Raw genomic sequence first — 10,316 nt, 5'->3', positions numbered from 1 at the left:
GGCTGTTCACGGGTGTAATCCCACTACTGATCAGCACGGGAGTTTTGACCGATTCCTTCCTAAAGAGGAGTAACATTCCATTGTGTGCACAGACCAGTGAGGAAGTTTCATCCCAGCGCAGCAAGTCTGTTGGAGAGGTCATCCAGGCAAATCTGGTCTCCCTTCCTTCTGCTTTCTGGTCTTTGCTTGGCTTTATGTGGAGGGGTTTCTTCTCTTTTCAGGTCTGTAGTCCGGTGAGAAGGCTGAGGTTAAGCCCTGTGGCTGGTCAGCAGATTGGGACCATGCTGAGACAAGCCAGGCAGCTCTGGCTTGTGGGTTCAGGGGACTCCAAGGAGGGAGGAAACACTGTGGGCTGAGAAGGAACCCACGGCTGGGTAGACTTCTTGGAGGAGGAGGCAGGGCTTGAGCTAGGAGGAAGAGGGTCAGATGAGTTGAGTAAGGGAGGGGGACGCAGGGAGGCAGAGTGGCAAACTGTCCTCATAGGTGTAAGCATTTATTTCCAAAGCTTTCCTCAACGGACAGTTTAAAGGTGACCTCTGCTATCTGCTTAGTCAGTTTGCATGAAACAGCAGAAAGCCAATTTTGAGCTTCTGCGCAAAAAAAGCTATGAGCTCTGAAGGTGGAAAGATTTGAATTTTTCTGCTATTATACTCTGCCACCTTGGACATGTTTCTTAATAACTTGAGACATATCTATGGAGTGGGCACGCTTATTCCACATTTTCAGAGATTTTGCCTGATTTTGAGAGATTGAAAATGACAATCCCAGTTTGGACAACATGCCTGATTTTCAGAGATTTGGAGGGTATTAATGAATGTGAAGTTGCCCAGCACAGTGCCTGACGCACAGAGATTCTCAATAAATAGTAGAAATGGTAGGAGCAGAAGTAGTGCTGATAGTGACAGGAGAGTAATAGAAGATTAATTCATTCATTTAACGCATACTTATTTCAGCCTGCTGTGAGCAGACATCAGGTATCGTGAGTGAGCCAGGCAAGACACCTGCATTGAGGAGCTATGTGAAGAGGGAGATGGTGTGAAAGAGCAAAAAGATAAGAGCAACCACGATTGTAAGGTTGTGATAAATAAGATGATGCACTGAGAATAATGCCAAGCCTTTTCCTAAGGCAGATAGCTCAGGCAGTCAGGGAAGACCTCTCTGCACTGTGATGGTCAGGGCTGGGAGGGAGAGCTGGGAAAGAGCTTGGTGCCTCTGAAGAGAAAGGAGGCCCTAGAGGTTGCTCAGGGAGCCAGCAGGGAAGTGCTGAGAGGTTGTTTGGAGGTAGCTAGTAACCAGAGAAGGAGACTGGATTGCATTTTAAATGCAGTGGAAAGCCATGATAAGGAGGTGAAGTGGGAGATGACTAGATCTGATTTATGCTTTAAAGGATAAACCTAAAAGACTAGATCTGATTTATGCTTTAAAGGATAAACCTAAAACTCAGCAAGAAAACAATTGAAAAATGATCAAAGGACTTGAATAGATATTTCTCCAAGAAGATATACAGATGGCCAATAAACATATGAAGAAATGCTCAACATTACCAATCATTAGGGAAATGCACAGCAAAACCACAATGAGATCCCATTTCATACCCATCAGGATGGTTACCATAAAACAAACAAACAAACAAAAAACCGCAAGTGCTGGTGAGGGTGTAGAGTAACTGGGACTCTTGTGCAGTGTTAGTAGGAATGTAACATGGGGCAGCTGTGGTTGGGAAACTCTATGGTGGTTCCTCAAAAAATTAAGCCTAGAACTACCATAAGATCCAGCAATTCCACTTCTCAGGATACTCAAAAGAACTGAAAGCAGGGGCTCGAACAGCTACTTACCTGCCATGTTTATAGCAGTGTTATTCACGATAGCCTAGAGGTGGAAACAGCGCATGTCCATTGACAGATGAATGAGTAAACAAAATGTGGTGTAGCCACACAATGGAATATTAGTCTTCAAAAAAAGGGACATCTGACACATACCACAACTTGCATGAATGTCATGCTCACTGAAATATGCTAGACACCAAAGGACAAATGCTGTATGATCCCACTCATATGAGGTATCCAGAGTAGTCAAATTCATTGAGAAAGTAAGTGGAGTGGTGGTGGCCAGGGGCTGGACTGAAGGAAATGGCGAGCTGGTGTTTAATGGGGACAGAGTTTCAGTCCGGGGAGATGAAAAAGTCCTGGAGATGGAGGATGGTGATGGTTGGACAACCAAGTGAATGTGCTTCATGCCACTGATCTGTACTCTTAAAAATGGCTAAGACAGTACATTTGATATTGTTTGTATCTCACCACATACACACACAGATGGGACTGGAGGGCTGCAAGTGTGGAGACGGGGTCCCAGCAGGCAGGCTGTTGCAGGAACTGAGCAGATGCTGGTAGCCCTGGCCAGGACCTCCCCAGTGAGTGGGGAGAAGCAGGTGGCTGGTGACACGACACAGATAGGACTGCCACGGGTTGAATGTGGGAGTAAGGAGGGGACAGGACCCAAGGAGGAGATCTCAGGTTTTGAAACAGGCAGCTGTGTGGTGCCATTTGCTGAAATGATGGCAACTGGGGAAGGGTCTCTTTCAGGGGGAAAAGCAAGTGCTCCTTTGTGTCCATATCGTTATTTCAAAACCATTTCATTGAGGTGTAATTGACACACAATAAACTACACATATTTAAAATGCATGATTTGATAAATTTCAACATATGTACATACTAAATTTGATATGTCTATTACATATCCACGTGGGTATGACAAGAGGTCAGGTGGATATTTAGAGCGAGAGCTCGGGGGAGAATTTAGAGCTAGTCATGTAATTTTGGAAATGACCAGCATAGGCAGGGTATTTACAGACTGAAGACCAGACAAGAACATGTCAGAAATAGGAAGAGGAAGAGTTCCCATTTCTTGAATACCAGTATGTGCTGGGCACATTTAATCTAACCTACTTGTTGCAACAGCCTAAGGGGAAGGAAGTATCACCTTTGTGATGGAAAATGCTAGTCGTAAGCCAACATCCACTCTTCCCCTCATTCATAAAAATAAATTCTACCTGGGATCTGGATACCAGCCAGGTACAACCTCTCCCAGTCCTCTCTGTAGTACTTGGGCCAACTTAGCTAAATTCTTCCTATAACGTGGGCCATTTCCATACTGGGGCCCATAAAGCAATGGGAGTGCATCACCCATCCTCTCTGCTTCTTCCATACTGACAACGGTGGCAATGGCCACAGCTACCCTGGAAGTCATGGGCCAAAGATAGCAGAGATGCTCTCTGCCTGGGGCCCTGAATGACTGCGTGGCCCAGAACCACCTGTCAAACTAGAACATTCATCTAGACTATGATGCGAGAGAGCAACAAACTCCTTTGTTTGTTTTTGAATTTAAATTAGTTATTTATTTACTTTTTAGACACAGGGTCTCTTTTTGTTGCCCAGCCTGGAGTGCAGTGGCACAATCATTGCTCACTGCAGCCTAGGACTCCTGGCCTCAAGCGATCCTCTTGCCTCAGCCTCCTGAGTCAGCTGGGACTGCAGGTGCTCACCACCATGATGCCTGGCTATTCCCAAAGTTTCTCCCTAAGACGCCGGAAGTGTGATGGGATCCTAATGAGAAAGAGGGATCTTTGGTTTGTGTTTCCGTAACAACCAAGTAGGCTGATGGCTGTTACAAGGTTAAAGAGGACTCCTTAGCTGGGCTGGGAAAGAGCACTGTCTTGACCTTCAAGTCACAAAGCGGGGAGTGCTTCCTCCCATCACCATGATGCCATACTCCCCAGGGAGGCTGCATGGCTGACCCCACTGTCACATGGGGCAGACACAGCTACTCAGGTCAGCACAGGAGCTGACATGGCTTCGGGCCTCAGGTGTGCCTCGGACTGTTAATCACCACTGCCTGCTTTGGAACCAAGGCCAGTCGAGGGCGCCAGGTTGGTGGACGTTGCTGGAGGCTTCACCTGGAGGATGAGAAACTGTCAGGGCTCCAGGTCTGATTCCCAGCTCCAGATGACTGCAGAATTTGTTGTCCAAGCTGGGATGTCGTTGAGTGACGGGCTTGCTTCCCAACACACATAGACACCAACGCTATGGCATGGGCTTTTGAGAAAAGAAAAAGCTTTATTGTGAATGGACTGGCAAAGAGACTGGAGAGGACACTCATGTCCATCTCCCCCAGCCAGAGTCTGGGGGCAGGTTTTATAGGCAGAGGGTAACTATGGAGGAGACAGGAAGATGCCGCGAGGTGGGATCCAACTGGGTCATGCAGAGGGGCAATGGTGGGCCCTTGGCTCCAAAGTCTGTACTGCAACAAAATATGGCACCTCTTGCTTCTTAATTTGCTCTCTGTTCTGCAGTCTGAATATTTCGGTTCCACCTGTGGTTGGCTTTTATGTTCCGGTCAGCATGGATAGAGTTTGCTCAGTTCATCTGGCACACTCAGATTATATGACTTGAAATCTGGGGGTCTATTGCACTGAAAAACAGCCCACATTTCATTACATTTTGTTACTGACAGGGTTGAATTGGTTTGAACTAGTTCTCTGGTTACAGGATGGCTTCAGTCTGAAAGGGGATGGTGTTAATGATGACCCCGGGTCAGCAGGATAAAATGATACTGCCCTGAGCAAGCTAGAAGGGATGACCGCTATCCTCAGCACTAACCAGTTCCTGCAAGGGCCTCGAAGGGTCTCGGCCTTGACCCACCTGCTTCAATACATGAGCATCTCTAAGGATCCCTCATTAAGGTCTTTTTCTTACCTATCAGCCTTGTGGATTTTTTACGTGTTTGCTTTGAATCAGGTTGCAATGTTACAGATTTTTAAAAAGAACACACAAAGCCTTCATATTTTTATAAGTATTCCAAGGAAACAACTGCTTTAAGTTCAGTCTTTCTTCCAGTGGTCTTGCAGGGACAGCTACCCAAGGATGATGTCAGAAAAGATGAAGCATAAAATCTAAAAAAGCAGATGCTTCCAGGTTCTCATGAACTTTCTGACTCCCGTATGGGCTAAAATCTGGAGACTTGTAAGTCTACGAGTGTGTTTCTTTGGATTTTTGGCAGAGTATTTTGTGTGTCTTAAAATCCACGTTCAATTACGTTCCCCACAGCTAAATAGCTAGACACACAGATCCAGGGGTGAGTGGCCCCTTTGGCTGCCTGCATCACTCATTCCCGCTTCCTGGCGCTGATTGGCTGATGGAGAAGTGGAGTTACAGTGACACTTGGGGACAGGTGACTGGCTCTGGCTCCCTCTCCTTCTTGAAACCATAGTTAGTTATCACATCCCTGTCTGACCTGTCTTGTCCTCAGTTGTTCCCCCACCGAAATCCCACTGCTGGTGGTTATTGCTTGTGAAGGTGCTTCCTCTTTACAAGCCACTACTTCCTGTCTCTCTTGACCAGGCAAGCCCCGAGCACGCTTTCGGGTCATTGCTCCCCATCTTTCATTCTGCACATCTTCTGCGGGTGTCCACCCAGGCTCCTGTTGGAAGTGCTGGTGCCTCATGGAGCAGAGAACCTACCAGCAAATGAATAATGGGCACCTCACTTTCCCTGGAAGGAATTCTCTCGCAACACTAACTTTCCCGTAATACAGGCTCTGTTGTGTGCATGCTGGGGACTGTCAGTTTGCAGTTAGAGCTCAGTAAATCCTGTGGCCTTGAGTTGGCCCCTGGGGTATTGCCGTCCACCTCATAAAACTATTACTTAATTAAGTATGGCTCAGTACGATTGGCAGCCTCTGCTTCTGGCCAGAGCACCAGACCTGAGTGTAGATGTGCTCTGGTCTCGCCTGTGCCTCGAGGCTGGTGGGCCCCTGTGCCGCAGAGGAGCCTTCTCCGCAGAGCTGAAGGGCAGTCCTCTGGGGTCGTGGAAAACACACACAATTGTTACAGAGCTCCCTCCTCTATGGTCAGAACTCAATGCTCAGAGGTCGCTGAACGGCTTGCTTTTGGCAAACTGTGTTTCATAGATGTGACATAATTAAAAATAAACAACAAACAACCATCTTTGATTGGGAAAATGCCAGGTCAATGGTCATTTAGAAACACTAGTTAATACATGCTTCACTTCAGCAGAGCTTTGAGCAAAGGGGATTCAGCCATTCAGACCCGATTTATCTGAATTAAAAACGACAGCGTCCAACTTTCCTAGTGATGGTAACAGATGGTGATAATAAATGTCAGTGGTTTCTGATGCCTGCTTTTGCACATCCGTCATAGAAAGATGTTATATTATTAAAATCTGTAACAAGTGTAGCTCATGAGATAAGTGTGAGGCCATGTGACAATCACCGGAGGGCTTGGGGCCAAGGATGGGACTGGCGAACAGCTGCTGCCGGGCAAAGCAAGTTCCGAGCACCACCAGGGTCATCTTGGATCCACGACGGGATAACTTCTTTCAGTTAACGTAATTGACTTTATACAGTTTAATGCAAAAAGGAAGAGACTTCTGCCTGGATTATCCATCAGGTCCTTTCCAACTATGACGACCTTTTAGTACATTGTAAATGCTTTTTTCTTCCTGGAAGATATAGCATATGCAGTAGGAAGAACATAAGCCAGATATACTCAGGTTCCAATTCAGGGTCTGCGACCTGCTGGTCATGTGACTTTAAAATTACGTTCTTTCTAAACCTCATTTCTTCATCTGGAAAATGGTCTGCTATTCCTTATCTTAGGAGGTGGTGGTGAGGCATAAATGAACTATCCCATAAGGAGCCTTTCCTCAATTCACCCAATACATATGGCACAAAATGTATTCCCTGATTGTTTTTTCTTGTTTTAGATGGTCTTGCTCTATTGCCCAGGCCAGAATGCAGTGGCACGATCCCAGCTCACTGCGACCTCTGCCTTGCGGTTGAAGTGATTCTCCTGCCTCAGTCTCCTGAGTAGCTGAGATTACAGGCATACACAACCACGTCCAGCTAATTTTTGTATTTTTGGTAAAGACGGGGTTTCACCGTGTTGGCCAGGGTGGTCTCGAACTCCCGACCTCAGGTCATCTGCCCACCTTGGCCTCCCAAAGTGTTGGGATTACAGGCATGAACCACTGCTCCTGGCCCCAGTGATGATTTTGAAAAATAAAGTAGGCGTTGCCAGCTGTGCCCCCTGGCCCTGCCGTTAGGTGGTGGGTTTCTCAGCCCTGCAGCGGGAGGCGGGCCGGCCTCAGCTTCCTTTGGGGCACTGGAGCGTGTGCCAGTGTGTGAGTGTGTGTTGACCGACCACACAGCGTGTGTCTCCGGCCGCAGGTCCACCTCCTCCCCTGCCGTCGCTGCTCACGGTGCAAGTCAGTGTGAAGCAGCAGCTCCAGCCCTGGGATAAACATGGCAACGTCTCTCTGCGTGAGGGACCCCGAACCAGCTGGATCTGCTCATCTCGGGGGTGGAAGCATCTGTTCACAGCAGTAATGTACACGGTACAGAGAAGACAATCGAAGCTGCCGAAGCCCTGCTTCATATGGAACCTCCTACCTGCTGGAGGGATTCGAGAAGTCCTGTGGAAGTGTTTGTCCCTCCTTGTGTATCAACTCCAGAATTTATTCATGCCGCTATGAGGCCAGATGTCATTACAGTGGAGGCGTCGACTGAAGAGTCTGAACCAATGGATACCTCTCCTATTCCTACATCACCAGATAGCTGTGAACCAATGAAAAAGAAAAAAGTTGGCCGTAAACCAAAGACCCAGCAATCACCAGTTTCCAGTGGTCTTCTGAGTTAGGTATAACGAAGAAACTGAGAGAAGGAAAAGGAAACATAACCTATTTGTGGGAGTTTCTTTTAGATCTACTTCAAGATAAAAATACTTGTCCCCAGTATAATAAATGCCTCAGAGAGAAAAAGGCCTATTCAAGCTGGTGGATTCAAAAGCTATCTCTAAGCTTTGGGGAAAGCATAAGAATAAACCAGACATGAACTATGAAACCATGGGACAAGCTTCGAGATACTACTACCAAAGGAGAATTCTTGCAAAGGTTGCAGGACAGAGGCTTTGTATATCAGTTCAAGGATATGCCCCAAAACATAGTGGTCATAGACGATAACAAAAGTGAAACCTGTAATGAAGATTTAGCATGAGCTATGGATGAAAAATTATGAGAACGAGTGTCTCTGTCTGCAGAAAGTCTCCTGAAAGCAGCATCCTCTGTTCGTGGTGGAAGAAATTCATCCCCTAGAAACTGCTCCAGAGCAGAGAAGGGTGAGGCTAGATTTGTGAATATCACTTCCCCTGGTCACGATGCTTCATCCAGGTCTCCTACTATCACTGCATCTGTATCAGCAACAGCAGCTCCAAGGACCGTTTGTGTGGCAACGCAAGTACCTGTTGTAATGACATCATTGGGGCCAGAAAATGTCAGCTGTGGCAGTTCAGTCACTTAATGCAGGTGCACCATTAATAATCAGCACGAGTCCAACAACAGCCACCTCTCCCAAGGCAGCCATTCAGGCAGTCCCTGCTGTGATGCCAGCTTCTGCTGAAAACGGAGACAAAATCACCATGCAGCCTGCCAAAATTATTACCATCCCAGCCACACAGCTTGCACAGTGTCAACTGCAGACAAAGTCAAATCTGATTGGATCAGGAGGCATTCACACTGTTGGAGCCCCATTGGCTGTGAGAGCAGTTACCCCTGTTTCAATAGCCCATGGTACACCTGTAATGAGACTGTCAGTGCCTACTCAGCAGGCATCTGGACAGACTCCTCCTCAAGTTACCAGTGTAGTCATAAAGGGACCGGAGGTTAAATCAGAAGCAGTGGCATAAAAGCAAGAATGTGATGTGGAAACTTTGCTGTTGGTAGAAGAAAAACTGGCAGATGGAAATAAGACAGTGACCCACGTGGTGGTGGTCAGTGCGCCTTCAGCTACTGCCCTTCCTGTAACTATGAAAACAGAAGGACTAGTGACATGTGAGAAATAAAACAGGAGCTCCACCATGGACTTCGGGCTGTTAGTGGCAGTACTGACATAAACATTGGCAAGGGAAGTCATCAAGAAAAGTCAAAGAAGGCTTTAAACCATTTTTAATGCATGTAAGAAAACAAGCAAACTTACTGGAAATAAATTACCTATCCCATGTTTCAGTGGGAAATAAACTATTTATTGAGATGCTGACGGAAAACTGCTCTTCCAGTAGGAAAACAACTGAAGCCATCGCTAAAAAAAAGGATTGAAAGGAACCAAGCAGCTCACTAAGATAGCGAGTCACACTAAGACGATGAACACTAACATTCTGTAAGAGGTTATATAGTTTTCGGTTTCAGTGGGGAGGGGTTGGGACCAGTGGTCTCATTGTTACATATGGCAATTTTTGATGCATTTTATATGCGTACCAGCAATTATTACTGTGTTCGCACAGTACTCAACTGGTGCTATGTGAACACTGTCCTAATATACGTATTTTAGAATGTGAATTGAAGAATGGATCCAAAAACTTCAGAAAGAGGATAGCAAAAAAAGGTCTAGTGTGATATATATATATATATATACACACACACACACACACACACATAGCTTAAGCTGATTTAAAACAAAGGCCTTAGACTAATTTTCGGTTTTCTTTCTTGAAATAAGCCAATGGCTTGTTTGTATAAAGTTTTTTTATTAAATGAAAATTTTAAAAATCTTGTACCTAACACAGTATTGTTATAGAGTTTACATGTAAGATTTTATATGGTAGTTTAAGTCTGTCAGTTTCTTAATTGTGGACAACTTAACAGTTGGCCCTGGCCTTTTCCTGTAACATGTCTGTGTCACTCACTTAGCCCTGGCATTTGTGCAGACGTATCAGTTTCAGTTCTAGTGTCACTTGGAAGTTCAAGATCAGCATGAATTTTTGTCAGGTAGCTCTAATACCTGGAGTGAGCTTTCTTTCCTTCCTTTCCTTTCCTTTCTTTCCTTTCCTTTCCTTTCTTTCTTCTTTCCTTCTCCTTCCTTCCTTCCTTCTTTCCTTCTTTTCTTTTCCTTTTCTTCTTTTCTTTCCTCCCTCCCTCCTTCCCTCCCTCCCTTCCTTCTTCCTTTCTTTCTTTTCTTACTTTGTTTTTTGTTTTAGTTGAAGTTTATGAGGGAAAGTACCAGTGTTCAGATTTGAACTATAATAGTTTGTATATTCAACATTTGAAGTCTGTTCTATTTTGTTGGACTCTTGTTTCAAAGTGTATTCAAGTAGGTTTTCTGGAATATGGAAATGAAATTTAAAAAATAAAAATAAAGTAAATATACAATTTGCAATTGCAAAGATATGCAACCAACCTGAGTGCCCTTCAGCCAACGAGTGGATAAAGAAAATGTGGTATATACACCATGGAATACTACTCAGCCATCAA

At 45.5% G+C, this 10,316-nt stretch overlaps 1 pseudogene; it reads left to right on the top strand.

Moving 5' to 3' along the window:
- The first annotated feature begins 6,967 nt into the window (after positions 1-6,967).
- Positions 6,968-9,919, top strand: LOC101006155 (annotated as a pseudogene).
- The last annotated feature ends 397 nt before the right edge of the window (positions 9,920-10,316 follow it).

Source organism: Papio anubis, chromosome 6 (genome assembly GCF_008728515.1).
Source record: "Papio anubis isolate 15944 chromosome 6, Panubis1.0, whole genome shotgun sequence".
NCBI classification, from domain to species: Eukaryota; Metazoa; Chordata; class Mammalia; order Primates; family Cercopithecidae; genus Papio; species Papio anubis.
The sequence above is the reverse complement of the archived record's forward strand: the minus strand, read 5'-3'. Positions and strand labels throughout refer to the sequence as shown.